The sequence below is a fragment of the Triturus cristatus genome, chromosome 2_2 (assembly GCF_964204655.1).
Source record: "Triturus cristatus chromosome 2_2, aTriCri1.1, whole genome shotgun sequence".
Classification (NCBI taxonomy): Eukaryota; Metazoa; Chordata; class Amphibia; order Caudata; family Salamandridae; genus Triturus; species Triturus cristatus.
In genome coordinates this window covers 969037052-969051004 of record NC_140582.1, presented here as the reverse complement: position 1 = coordinate 969051004, position 13953 = coordinate 969037052, and the positions used below count along the sequence as shown (strand labels likewise).

The following is a 13953-nucleotide window of genomic DNA, read 5'->3' as shown; positions in this document are numbered from 1 at the left end:
CTGAGGGATGGTCAGCCTGAGGGTGCGGACCCCAGGGGGGAGGACCAGTGGCAGTTCGGAGCTGCAAGGAGGAGGAGGAGAGTGGTCAACGGGTACTACGGGCCTGGGGTTACTGCCCCCCACTCTGTGAGACCGCAAGGGCCAGAGACATCTGGGTGGCCTAGGGGCCAGTCCTGGCCACAACCAGCTAGGGGACCCCCGGGTGGTGGCTCAGTCGGTCGAGAAAGGTTTGAGAGAGGGAACCTTCGGGTTCCAGAGTGGAGGAGAACCTGCGGGTGCTCCTGCAGTTGTGGGCCTGCGTCCACCTTTTCTCGCCCTAAGCAGGGAAGCCCATCAAGGCATTGATCGGTCTACCCTGGCTTTTGGCTGGAAGGGGGTTGTGTTGGACTTGGCCCTTTTTCCAGAAATTTTTCGCTTTTCTGGGAAAATAAATGTGTAAATGGAAAGACTGAATGTGTGCAGACTGAGTTTCCCCATTTTAAAAATGTAATTTAAGATGGATGCCAAAGCTGTGGGGTTGCGCCGTTTGACTGAGCTGGGTTGACAGTCTAGGCATTATTTCCCAGCAGCCCCAGCTTTTGGAGGGAAGCCTGGCACCCAGGGTGCTCTACCCCTCCCCCTAGGCCAGTTAGAGCCAGTTTCCCCAGACGCTTCTAGAAGCTTCTGGCACTGTCTGGAAGGTGGGGTGAGGGGCGTCTAAAGGGCGGAGCTGGGCTGCCATGCAGTCAGTCAGAGGGTGGACCTGGGAGAGAGGGGACCTGCTGCCAGGGGTTACCGCCACATGGGCCTGTGTGCTGGGCCCTGAGCCTACCTACCCCCCCCCTACTGTCCACAGGGCGAGGGAAAGATATAGTTGGGGCAACGCAAACCTGGAGAAGCCCTCGCAGGAGTTTTAGGCGGTAGGATCAGTCAGGGACCTATGCCTCTGAAGGTGACAGGGTTGAGGCACTGCCCTTTAAGTGAGTGAGGGATCCTGAACTACCCACTGATCTGGCCCGGCGAGAGGAGAATCCAGGGACGACAGGCAGAGACTGAGTAGTCCGCCTGTAGCCACCAACGCAACTTCCCCCCCCTCAAGAAACCCTCAATCAAGGGGCAGGGAGAGAGCGCTTTATTCAAGCTGCCCGAGGAAGGAGAGCGCTATATCCGGTGAGCGCTACATTTGAAGTGACTGTGTTCTGCTGGGGGGCGCTGTCTGTCCGCTCCCCTGTGATGTCGCCTTATTATTGGTAAAGCGACGCCAGTGGGAGCCCACCCCGCGTGATACCGCCGTGGGCGCGAGTGCCAACTGCCTCGGCGCCTATTTACATCACCGGGAGCCCACCCCGTGTGTGTGTCGCCACGCGGTGTGTGGAGTTAGACCACGGGAGCCTACCCCGTATTGGCGCTGAATTAAGGAACGGGAGCCTACCCCGCATTGCCCCCGCGAAGAGAAACTGACCAAAATCACCGCCGCGGTCCCCGAGGCCCAGGGAGAGCCGCCGCAGCTTCAGCGAAGGCCGCGCTAGGCCTGAGGCACGCAAGCAGGCGTTGCCCGGCAACCGGGGCGCCGGCTGTGTCAGTGGCCGCACCCCCGGGAAGCCGCGACGGGATTGGCTGTCGGGCTCAGGCCCGAGAAGAAGGCCGGAGGACGCCGGACGAAGAAGCCCGGGGAGAGCGGGAGCCTACCCCGTCTCCCCCCCTGGCGAGGAAGTGCCCCAGTGACGTTGGGGGCTCCCCGTGAGGAGAGGAGAGCCCCGCGGAAGAAGTCCCGGGTCCCAGGAGGGGGCCCGGGCGAAGTCGGAGGACGCGCTGATGTGGTCGGGGCTCTCCTACGCTGAAGAGAGCCCCGCGTTTGCAGCGGAGAGGCGGAAGGAGGGGCCCGAGGCGCATGGTCGGCGCCTGCCCCACCGCCCGGGTGAAGCTCCGTGAAGTCCGGAGGCGTCCTGACCCTCGCGGGGCCCGCACAGTGAGGGAAGAGTCCTGAAGGAGCAGGGGACTGCCGAGGCAACTATCGGTGCCTGTCCCCTGCTGGAAGGAGTCCGAGGGCCCGAGGAGCTCTCCAGCGAGCCGGTGAGTGGGGCTCTGAGGTCGTGTGGCAGGGGGGTGTGTCGGGGCACATTGCCGGTGCCCGCCCCCGGTACCTGGACTGATCCTCCCCGCTGCCCCGTCTGACAGAGGGCAGCGGCCACGAAGTAAGAGGCAGTGGGCGCCCAGGAGTCCCTGAGGTGGGCCCCAAGGTCCCCTTACGTAGTGCCACCCTGGGCTGGATCGAGGGATTTTTAAACCCAGTGAGGGGGGTCAAGCGGACTGCCTACGTGACTAGCAACTTGCGGGCCTCATTTTGGACTGTTGACGCATGGGGATAACTTTGGAGGCCCCACTGACATGCCCAGATGAAAGTCAAGGGATAACGCTTTGAGGGAGATACCGGGGTAGTGCTACCGGGAACTGCAATGCCCTATGCAAGGTTCTAATGGAGTGCTAGATTTCATACCCTGATTGACGGCTCTGATTTGAAGCGCCATGTTTATATGTTTAAATGCCCGATTTACAGTGCTAAGAATTTGATATGCGCAGCACTATGTGTATCTGCCAGGTTCTGAGAGCTATTAAAGTGCTATGTTAATGGTTATGTCCATATGCCAGGTTAATGTATTGATGCTCTGCCTAACCTAATTTCCTGCCTCAGGGGATGCCCAGGACGGTCATGTTTATTGTGATGCTGTGAGGTTTCCTTTACAGGTGTTCCGGCCTAATGTCTCACGTCATGCCCTGATGTATTTTATTGCAGGATTAATGTGGATGGATGGGAGCTTTATTTCTCGCGTACAATTATTTTATCTGTAAATCGCAATGATTCCGGCAGGGGCCCGATTGGCCCTGCCCTGTACATAATTCCCCCCTGTAAATTGGAACCGAGCGCCAGTTGGCGCAGTGTAGAGATTACCTGACACCTAGTGGTTTTGACAATACAATAGTTCTTTTACCTAAACTGGTGTAGTGTCTCTTTTTGTAGTGTGCCTTGTGTGTCGCATGTGTGTACTGCGTGGATGCTTTACACATTTCCTCTGGAGTTTGGCCCGCCCGCTCTGCACCACGCTACCCGATTCCAACAGTATCTATGCCTAAACAGGGCAGAGTAGTGACAGACATGGCCTCATATAGACCCCCCACCCCCTGGTGCTCAACATCGATTAGAAATGGTTGAGCAATTGACCTCTAAACTTCTCCATTTACTGACTTCCCTCGCACAACGCACTAAGGACTCCTTCCTCAAATCAACCATTTGGCATAATAAAAGTCTTCTCATTCATAACAGGACCTTTTACTGGAAGACCTGGAGGCAGAGAGGATTACTTTGTGTTCACCAATTATTTTCTCATTCCGTCTTTTCCCTCACTTAGCCAACTATTTAACTTACCTCCTTCATTCATTACCAAATATAATCTTTTGAGGGAAGCTGTGCTGACTGCTTACGCCCAATTATCTAATGCACCTAGTCTTTCCAATAATCCTGATTCCCTCTCACAATTTCACAACATGTTAAAGACTACTCCTAAAGCCTCTATCATCTATAGCTTTTTGCAGGATGCTCACCCAATCAGGCATAAATCTAAAATAGAGGAATCCTGGCGAATTCCTTTTTGGAAGAGTATATGGATTAAGCTACGTAAATCTTCAAGAGCTGCCAACATTACGCAAACATTGTTTTTTATCTATAACAGGCTTTTATTATCACTGCATGTCTTAAGTAAAGGTTTTTCAGATGTCTCGGATACATGCTGGACATGCTCTTCCCCAAATGCTGATCTATTCCATATGTTATTTTCCTGTACACATGTATGTGATTTTTGGAAACAAGTTTGGACTCAAATCAATCTAATTTTTGGCACTACATTTTCTTTTTCCTTTACCGATGTTTTCCTAGGCAGTCTTTCTTCTGTCTGGGAAAACATGACATCTAATGTAAAAATTATCGATTTGCTAATTGCAGTTGCTTTCCAACAAATTACTATCAATTGGAAGGATTCTACAAAAATTTCCTATAGAGCATGATGGTACGCTGTTTGCCATAATCATAGACTGGATACGGCTTTTGTTTACCCTGCACATTTGGCAACGAAGCGTTTGGCTTTATGGTTACCTGTTACACATTTTCTTGATATGAATGCTAAAAAGTTTTCTCAAATGCAACCCTCACAACAAGAAGTTCTCAAACCCCCCTGATCCCCTATTTGTTCCAAATTTTTTCTATGAGTTACTAATATTCAGATCTTTTGTGTATAATTAATTTCTCATATATTGTCATCCAATTCTTGGTTTGTGTTTTTCAGAATATGATCATCTGGATAAGTTGATATGAGGCAAATATTCTGTATCTTTTGTGGACACCTTTATGCTTCTTAATAAAATTTTCCTGAACTTAAAGAAATGGTTGAGCAAAGGACCAGCTTATAGGCTCCTTCCATTAATGCACTAATTGATACACCTGGATAAAAGTAGGTTTTTCCTACCTCACAATACATCTATGAACATAAGGATATCACTTTGGATAATGGATGGAGTGACATGTCTCTCTCCCTGAGAAACAGTACTGTCTATCGATGTCAAAAATGTATTTGTCTTACTCCACATGGATATTTCTATACTGCAATGAAGCAGATGAGGCTAGGCTGTGGACATCTGACCTGGACTTCACTACTGTACACCAGTTCCACGGTGAGAGTTCATTTCATTTAGTTAATCACAGATTCCGGCTCCATGGACAGGTGGATGCAGCAGAGCTGTCTCTTGTCCCCACCTCTCTACACTATAGAGATAGAACAAATTACTTTTGAGACCGGGAACCAGTTTCAGTGGAATGAACGTTGATGTCAGTATTCATTGCATAGCATAATGCATATGATATGCTGCTGTTCGTGTAAGATGCTCAGACAGAAACCACACAAGCCATAGCCACCATGGAATTATGTGGCAATGTCTCCGGAATTAGGGTGAATTGGAGTAAGTCTGGAGCCTTGAACTTTTCCCCTGTTTACACCAATGAACATGTTGCCCATGGTGAGTCATAAGGACATGGGAGCCTGTTGTTTTGTGACATCCGGGTGTACAGATTTACTGCTTTGAGACAGACCTACTAAATGGGGCATAAGACCATCAAAGGTGGTCCTTAGGCAAGGACTGACCTTTTAGAAAACATTGCCATTATCTGTCTTATGAAGAATAGCCCTGTCCTAAATAGTGGATCTTCGGTAGTTGGTGTGCTATTTATGTGCATTGCCAGTCCAGATCCTGGGAGAAATCTTTTGAGATCTAAATGTCATATTGCTAGACTTGATATGAGGATCAGCCAGGCACAGGGTGACATTAACTAAACCCCGCCTGCACCTGGTTGAGTGTGGTCTGGCTCTCCCTGACTATGAGCTGTATTACTTATCATCTCAGCTACAATGGGTGGCAAAGTGGGTGAATGAACAGGTGGCTCACCTGGGAGGGAGGTATAACAAAACTCCCCCATTGGAGGATCTGATGGGTACTGTTTGCACGCAAATCTGTGCCACCTTAACTTATCATATGCGTGCTAATGGTGGGGACCGGTAGAGGTTTAGTCCCTCTAGAGACTTTGGTGCTCCCTGATTGGACCCATCTCACCTTTTGTAAGACTGAATAATGACCTAGAACTGTGACATTTTCAATAAGAATGAAAGACCTTGGTCAAAGTTTCAGGGCTTTATGTAGAGAATTATTAGGCAAAATGCACAAATCTTAATTGATCAGGTTAGCCACAAGAATGCAGATCATAACTACAAAGAAATCTAGCATAAATGTGTCCTCTAAGAATGGCAAAATGGGAGTTCCCCCAATGTGGTAAAAGCAGGTACCTTTAGACAGAGGATCTCGCACATTTCTGCACAAATACATGGTTCTCAGAATATGTACCAATGAGGAGCAGGCATCAAGAAACATTTCACTTCATAATACATTAGAATATTCTCTCATAATACTATTACATTGGATTCATAGGTTCTCAGAGTTGATTCAGGTGACATGAACTGTAACATTGAAGACAGAGCGATCTGGGACAACTAAGTTATCCTTGGTTAAGTGCATCTAAATCCCCAAAACTTACAATTCTTTATTACAGCAAAGGCAATGACAACAACAATGATCACTTGGTGTCGTACAGCATCATTTCAAAATGTAAGATGGTACTTTTTTGGTGCTGTTAGCGCAAGTCAATTTTAAACACCTTAGAAGCTTAGAAAAGGTAAAACAACATTCACAACCCCCTGATAATTTCTAAATCATCACATCTACATCTTTATTATTACACAGCTTACATCAACTTGAGATTCTTCTTTTTCAATTCTTCCAAATCTTTGATAGTATTGTAGAGTTCACTTTGCATCTCTTCAACCTTTACGTAACATCTCTTCTCCTTTCTTCCTCTCATTGCTGACAGTTTCGTATACAGACAATTCACCCCAATGCTTGATGAAATTCTCCTGCAGATTGTTAGGAAAAAGAGCACACATGAAACACCAATTAGTATAATCAAGAGAGGAGTTAAAATCAATTTCAGTATTCCTCAACCAGCACTCCCTAACCAAACACCTATCTTAGCAAATCCTCTTCCAATAGATCCAAATACTGTAGCTATTCCTTCCCAAGCGCATGTCTCTTGCAAATCAGTAAATTCTTGTGTGATATTTTTAATGTTAGTGATATAGCTATTAAGCTGGTTATCTGTTTTTGAAATGTATGCACCAACATTCCCTTGTATGGCATCTTGCAGACTACACCTTACTTCGCAAGCAGCAAATCTAATGCAAGGCAATTCTGAATTGCCCGCATAGCAAGCAATTCCTTATTAGTGACTGTTAAGGCACCTGCAATATCAGTGGCGAGTCTATCTACTAAAGTAAATTTTACAGCTTTCTAATCTTAACATTATTTATTGCAACTCCTACTGGTGGTATGAATGTTTCAAAGATATCGCTAAGAATCTACTTAAAATCTCCCTTACTCCATTTTATGTAATGGTCAAGTCAATGAATCTAGTTCAATAGTGTGAAGGATTCTGGGAAAGACTGCTGCATAACAGCTACCTACCCAAATATGTGGGGCCAGGAAATAAGCTAATTTACTGCTTACATTATTGATACCCTTAATACCAACCTCTACTATGGCAAAGGTCCTACCCTTCACTAGATAACCATGTTTGCCCTCGCTCCAACTCACTATCTTGAATGTCTCATTCCTCTCCTGTTTCCCTATCATGGTCAAAATTCCCTTCTTGGCAACGTCAATGCTCAATTTTGGGGGTGGCTCCCTCAAAATTTCTTTCCCTTTCCAGTAAATTATTCTGTGTTAACTTTTGTGCTCCTTTTCTCTTCATCTAGTCTTATACTTTCATTTAGTTAATCTAGAAAGACCTTCTCATCTTTGTTAATTTTACAGGTTAAATCATGAATGCTTTCGTTAGTAGCACTTGAGTCAGTCACACGAATAAAGCATTTCATCATATACTCACACTGATCCCTTAGTTTAATAGCTGTTAAGGAATGATAAGCATGTTTAGTAGACCACAAATACAAATTTGCATCCGTTAGTATTGGTACATTTTCTAAGGATTAGTCATAGTCCGTATAGAACCGTTTAATTTAGCCTTACTGTTAGAATAGATTAAGGAAAGCAGCACATGAGAAAGAATATGACTAAGGCAGATCGAAATAGGCATCTCCCTCAGCTGCAGAGGCTGGAAGATAAAAATAAACAAAACAATCATCTACCTGCATGATTTCCACATATTCGGCCGAAATTTCAAAATAAACGTTATACTTATAAACACTTTTCGCGTGAGGAATGTATGATGTTTTACCTCTATGCACTGTTTGACTAACAAGATTTATGGTTGTGTTAACAGTAATATGGGAAACATTTCCACCCAGCAGATGGAGATCTAACATCCACCCGTCTAAAGAGACAGACATGTTAATTGCCAAAACTACAAGTAGAATTTTTTAGTGATGCTGCACCATGTTAGCTGAAAAAGGACTAAGTAAATAAGTGTTACTCCAGAGGAAGCTACTAAGCCTTTTATCTCTACCTTACCATCGCTACCCTACCTAGAAATCTACAGGGATTTTTATGTGTGTCAACCAGAGGCCTGAGGCGCTGCAAGTCCTCTATATGTTACCCTAATTCTCTATTCATTCCGTTTGACTTTTGTCAATGGTCTGTGTAAACTGAGCCTCTTTTGTTGTCTGGTGACGGCTCAAGGGGGTTAATCAATGTTGGTTAGACAGTCATCAGATTCAATGTCAATTCTTGCAAGACATGTCCAATCAGGACCTTAGTACTTGCGATTAATCTTCCTCTCCTTTTAGGTCATTTTGATTCCGTTAGGTCTGAACCCTCACCTTCGAGGTCTGATTTCTAACTCACTAACCTCCCTTATGGGGCCTAGTTGTTTCATGATTGTTAACAGTCTCTTTCGATTAGTCTTGCTTTGGCCAATCTTACTCTGTTGATGCATGATCCGTAGAGGTGCTTTTGATCTCTGGTTCAGATGAAACTGATACTGCTTCAGAGGTGGAACTTTTTCTGCCAGGACTACTCTCTGATTCCTGCAACCCTGAATCGGGCAGGTTTGGTTCAGCTCTCCAAAAGTTCTCACTGGCTCTGCAAATGCGTATTCTTTTTGTTTAAATTCTTTTTTTCGAAGAAAAGACAAATATCACAAATCAAGCAAAGGGAGGACTTATGTCCCTGCAGAAAAACCATCAAAAGGAGCCCACATTCCATGATACATGACATAAGAGCTGAGGAAAAACATACATATCAAGATCAAGTTCAAGCAAAACACTATCAGGCTGTACACTTGTACTGCAATGGAAAGGGATGGAGCACGCTGCGTATTCTTAACCTGGTGCTTTGGGTCACAGTCATCACTGGAATTACACTTCATCAAGTTTGCTCGGTGGGTGACTGAGCTCTCGGAGTGGCGACTTCTTCTGATAATGTGGAGATTTAAAGCCTGGGTAGACTCGAGAAATTAGTGGATGTTGGCTCAGTTTCTTACTCTTCTCATCTCCCACCTTTTTATTGTGCAAGGCCATATCCAGTTCAGAGAATTCCATTCCAGGCACAATTTGTTGGCATGCTTCTTCACGTGAACTCAATTGCAGAGGTTCAACTCATGACCTGGAGACTCTCACCCAGCTGGAGTATCGGTGTCAACTTGATGAGGGATAGAATGCACCACTTGCAGTATTTGAGAACCAGATCATCTCTGATATTCACAAGGGCAGCTGTTGCAATAGAAGGGATTCACAGGACTCTTCCCATCAATACCTCACGAGGAGACAATCCTTTTCATCTACAGGGTGTGCTTCGTATGCTCATAAATACCAGGAAGAGTGCAACGGGCCATTTAAGAGAAGTGGACTCCCAGGCTTTGACCACTTTTGCTTCAATAGTTCTTGTCAGTCTCTCATTGATGCCTGAAGCTTCTGGTCTGTAACTGCAGTGAAACACAATGGTGTACCTAGCTGATTACATCGGGCTTCACCACAAAATTGATTTGGAGACAGTTGAAGGGACCATTAGACTTTCTTTTATGGTGCATGGTCACTACAACTTTTTTGCCCACATTTTGCTTCTGACAGATTACACAGCGCTGGCACAAGCTCTCTGCATTGGACACAATGTGCGGATTATTCAAAAATTGCTTAAAAGTTGACACCGTCCCTTCCCACATGTGTTGGTCCAAGCATGTTTCTTAATATAGCAGGTAGCATAGAATCGGGGAGGACCGGCTTTCCATCACTGAACACACAAATGTCACTTCTGTCCTTTACCCATCCCATCTTTTCTCATCTGGTGTTTTCAATTTCTAGGGCAGTGTATTTCAACTCCCTTAGGTCACTGAAAGTCTGTACAGTGTTAAACAAAATGTACAACACAGTTTCTCCCTCAGCATTGCATGGCATATCTATGTGAAAGGTGCTGATCTCAAGAGCACAATATCGGGCAATCTCATCTGCATAGTGGTTGCCTCTGGTTACAAAGTTCACCACAGCAATTACTTTAGGTAACTGAAGGGCTTCTAACAGGTTGAAGACAACCCATTCCTAATCAGTGAGCTGACAGATGTCATATATCCTCTCAGCGACCAGAATTGCCCAACATTATGCATCACGTGAAATCCATACTGGTTGTCAGTGTAAATGATAACTTACAATGCTTCAGAAGTACAACAGGCTCTAGTGAGGGCAATTAATTCTGCCACCTGTGTGAACGTTACATGGCACAGGGAGTATGCTTCACAACCCCACTTAGGGTCCACACCGCATATGCGGTTCTCAAAATACCACCGGTCTCTCATACAGAACACATCAACAAACCGACTATGGTCACATTCTAGAAAGGGGGACATCCAATATGTCAGCTGTTGGCTTTGGGCACCACTTGGTAACACTAATGCAGTTGTGGTCCAAATCTCCCTCTTCGACTCCCTCTGGGGTTAGTAGCAGAGAAGGAGGGTTTAAGGTGTTACATCTTCTTATAGAAACATTCTCAGCTGCAAAAATGTTTTTCTCATAGTGGGTTAGGCGGCTGTTGGTCAAATGTTGCTTGCGGGTACGAGTCATGAGAATTTCTATTGAATGTGGCAGCATTATAATGAGTAGATAACCCATCATTATTCCTATGGTTTGCTGAATGCTAAGGCTTACCTCTGCAAATCCCTTGAGACAACTAGGTAACACTGCAGCTACAGGATCAAGAGTCGCTAAAAATACCTGAGGGGGGCTTAGTCTCAACATGGGCCTTTGTCAACACAAATACAGCATACCCATCTCACTCGTGGCTGCAAAGTAGATTCTTAAGCTCCTGGAAAGCTTCCATGGTTTCATCATTCTTTTGTACTGGATCATTGACAACAGTGTGCATCAGCCTCAGTAAAGGCGTTGCCACAAAGGAAAAGTTTGGAATCCACTGGAGGCAGTAGCAAACCGTGCCCAAGAATATTTGTAGTTCTCTCTGTGTGGTTGGGATTTCATTTTAAGGACTATTTCAATGCGTTCATGGGACACTGGCCTGATTTCCTTCTCAATCTGATGTCCCAGGTACATGACCTCCTTTTGAGAGTGCTGCAGTTTTTGGGGGAAACATTGTGCCCATTCTCATCCAAATGGTTGACCAGAAACATGGTGTTTTACCAACCATCAATGCAATGAGTAAGCCATGAATGTACTGAATCAGGACGAACTATGCAGTAGGTGCAGTTTCGAGTTTTTTTTAAAAGTATTTGATTGAAATAGTATGGGCTTTTTGTATACCCTTGAGGAGAACAACACCACACAAACGTCTTTTCTTAGAACCGTAACATGAAGAAAAACTGTCTCTCTTCATGAAGGGAACCAGGATGAATACCTGGCAAAGGTCAATGACCGTGAACTGTTCAGATTTTGGGAGACTTTGGAACAGGATCACAGCAGGGTTTGTTACAACATGATAGCATTGAACGAAAATGATGTTAATTTTTCAGAGACCCTGCACTATTCTCACTTTTTATTTGCTTTTTGCAAAGCCATAATTGGTGTATTACATGATTAGTAGAGTTAAAGTGGTCAAGTGACCTTCCGCCCATGGGTCATCTAAACCTCTCCCTAGGATGGGTCTGATGCTATTACGCTGGACACCACTGTGACATCCTGAGAGATGCCTGGAAGGGTTTGACTCTGGGATATGTTAATGGCAGAAACATTTGTGGTTGCCAATGAGCATGAAATACCCATTGTTACAGGGGTCGAGGTCTGAGCAGGAGGTGGAACTCTGAGTAACTTGGGGGTGTGCCAACTTCCGGGGAGGCCACGGTGTTTGTGTCGGTTTCATCTGCTTGTGGTGTAGCACTTGGTGCGGTTGCTCATTATATGGGGTCGGTCCTAAACTAAGGAGCTCATCTATGAAGGCATTTTTCTCCTCGCTCTCTACTTCCCTGCATGATGTTTACAAAGCGTGGAACACACACATGTGCACTATACACCAGGGTGCCTAGTGTGGCTATCTATTTTTCAGTCCAGTATGGGCATGGGAACATATAAGGTGAAACACTATAGGTGATCTGCATGAAGGAGGGACCCTCTGAGGGTTTCAAGAACTGATGAGGACTATGAACTATTTGCAGGGTACGATTGGCTGTATGGAACATTGAGAACTGGGATTCAGAAGATTTGGAAGGCAGGGCTATGTCAAACGCCCACTCACAAAGAATTTTGAATAATTTGCATATCTAAAGAGAGAAGTAGGGTGATGTCATTGTTATATCGTGCATTCCTTGACCAATCTAAATGCTCACAGGACATTCAAAGAGTAGAATGGGTGACTGATATTGTTAAACACATTAGGATTGGGAATGCTTCCTAAGTGCTGACCAGATGGTGTCCAGGAAATTTAACAGCTTCTGCCCAGCAACAATGGTGAAGGGCCCTAGATGTGCGGAGGAAGTCACATGCTTTTTTCATATGGTATAGTATTGCTATGCTTAGTACGAGAATTATACGCCTTATCAGTGTTTCTACTAACAGATGAAAGGCCATACACCAGAAGAGAAATTAGTTAGAAGTTAGTGGATAAGCCTTGTCTGATTAAGTGTGGCAGAGAAATGTGAAGATGGTCTAAAAGTGAGACTATACTGCTACACATAGACACAAAAAGAGAATATCTAGCTTTGCCCGGGGGCATGGGAGGTGATAGTAACCAAATTTAAGGGATAAGAAAGGGACTAAAACTACCATGTCCCTTGAACAATACAAAGTGCTAAAAAAGCACAATGTAGTAAGCCTTGACTGGGAGACCCAAGGAGTTCACCGGCAGACACAGTAGCATGCAAAACAAAATAACCATTGCCTCTTCAATTTGATCCCCAAAGGAAAAATAGTGGCATATCTTCAGCTGATTGCTGCCATCCTTAGACCGCCTCGGAGGCCCAAGTTTTTTATTGTATTGGGAGTGTTTAATTGTTAGACTATATAAGCCGCACTGATTCAAAAAGAGGTGTAATGTCATAATGTGTCGATGTAGTATTGGTATCAATTGTGAGTAGTATTAATTCTATCAAGGGAATTATATATATCAAACGCACTGTCCATTTATTATTATTTCAAAACAATAACATTTGTTGGAAAAAATCTGTAAATGGGCCAGATTGTCAATGAATGAACCAAGAAACTTAAGGGACATCTTCCATACTGGCCTAATTTTTTAAGAGGGCTTTCGTTATGATAGGATTCTGTGTACTTACTATTACCAAGAAGAATGCTACACCACTGTTTCTTTCTTTGATTGTTCAACAAATTGCTTAAGTTTTCAGCCATTTTGTTAAGTGCTTGCTTTTTGTGTCATAAGATGTACTGTTTAATTGCACCTGTATGGCACATGCCCTCAGCTTGTGTCAAACAATTTCAACTTATCATAGACTCATACGCTAACACAAGACAGAAATGTGCACTGACCTGGTTATGTTCGCCCATCGTCACATACTATTGTGGCCCTTTTACCACAAGCTAGAATGTCCTCTTTTTAAACCAGGCATAGAATTAGGGCATTAGAAAGATAGAGCCACCTTCTGCCATCCGTAGTGTGGCTGATTTACATCTCCACTGTCCTTGTATGTATGTTCCACTAAGTGAACAAATGAAGCCCCAGTAGCCTAGCCATATTACAATAAAGTTTGCATCCCAGGTGGGAGCCGAGCTTGCAATGTTTGATCTTTCTTGAGAGAACATAAGGTTCAGAAAGCTTCTTACTGTTTATATACTCAAGTAATTGTAATGAGTCTTGTCCATAATTGTTCCTTGCATATGTTCACAGTATATACTCTATCTGAATTTCTACGTTTGTACAGAAACCTTTTGCAAATTAAGTTGTGTTCACGGTGCCTTACGTTTCCCCCTTAATTCCTTT

General features: G+C 44.7%; 1 protein-coding gene across 1 annotated transcript in view; it reads left to right on the top strand.

The window, feature by feature from the left end:
• The window catches only part of CC2D2A (coiled-coil and C2 domain containing 2A), a 415347-nt gene that overhangs the window by 212204 nt on the left and 189190 nt on the right, over positions 1 to 13953 (top strand). The window lies entirely within an intron of this gene.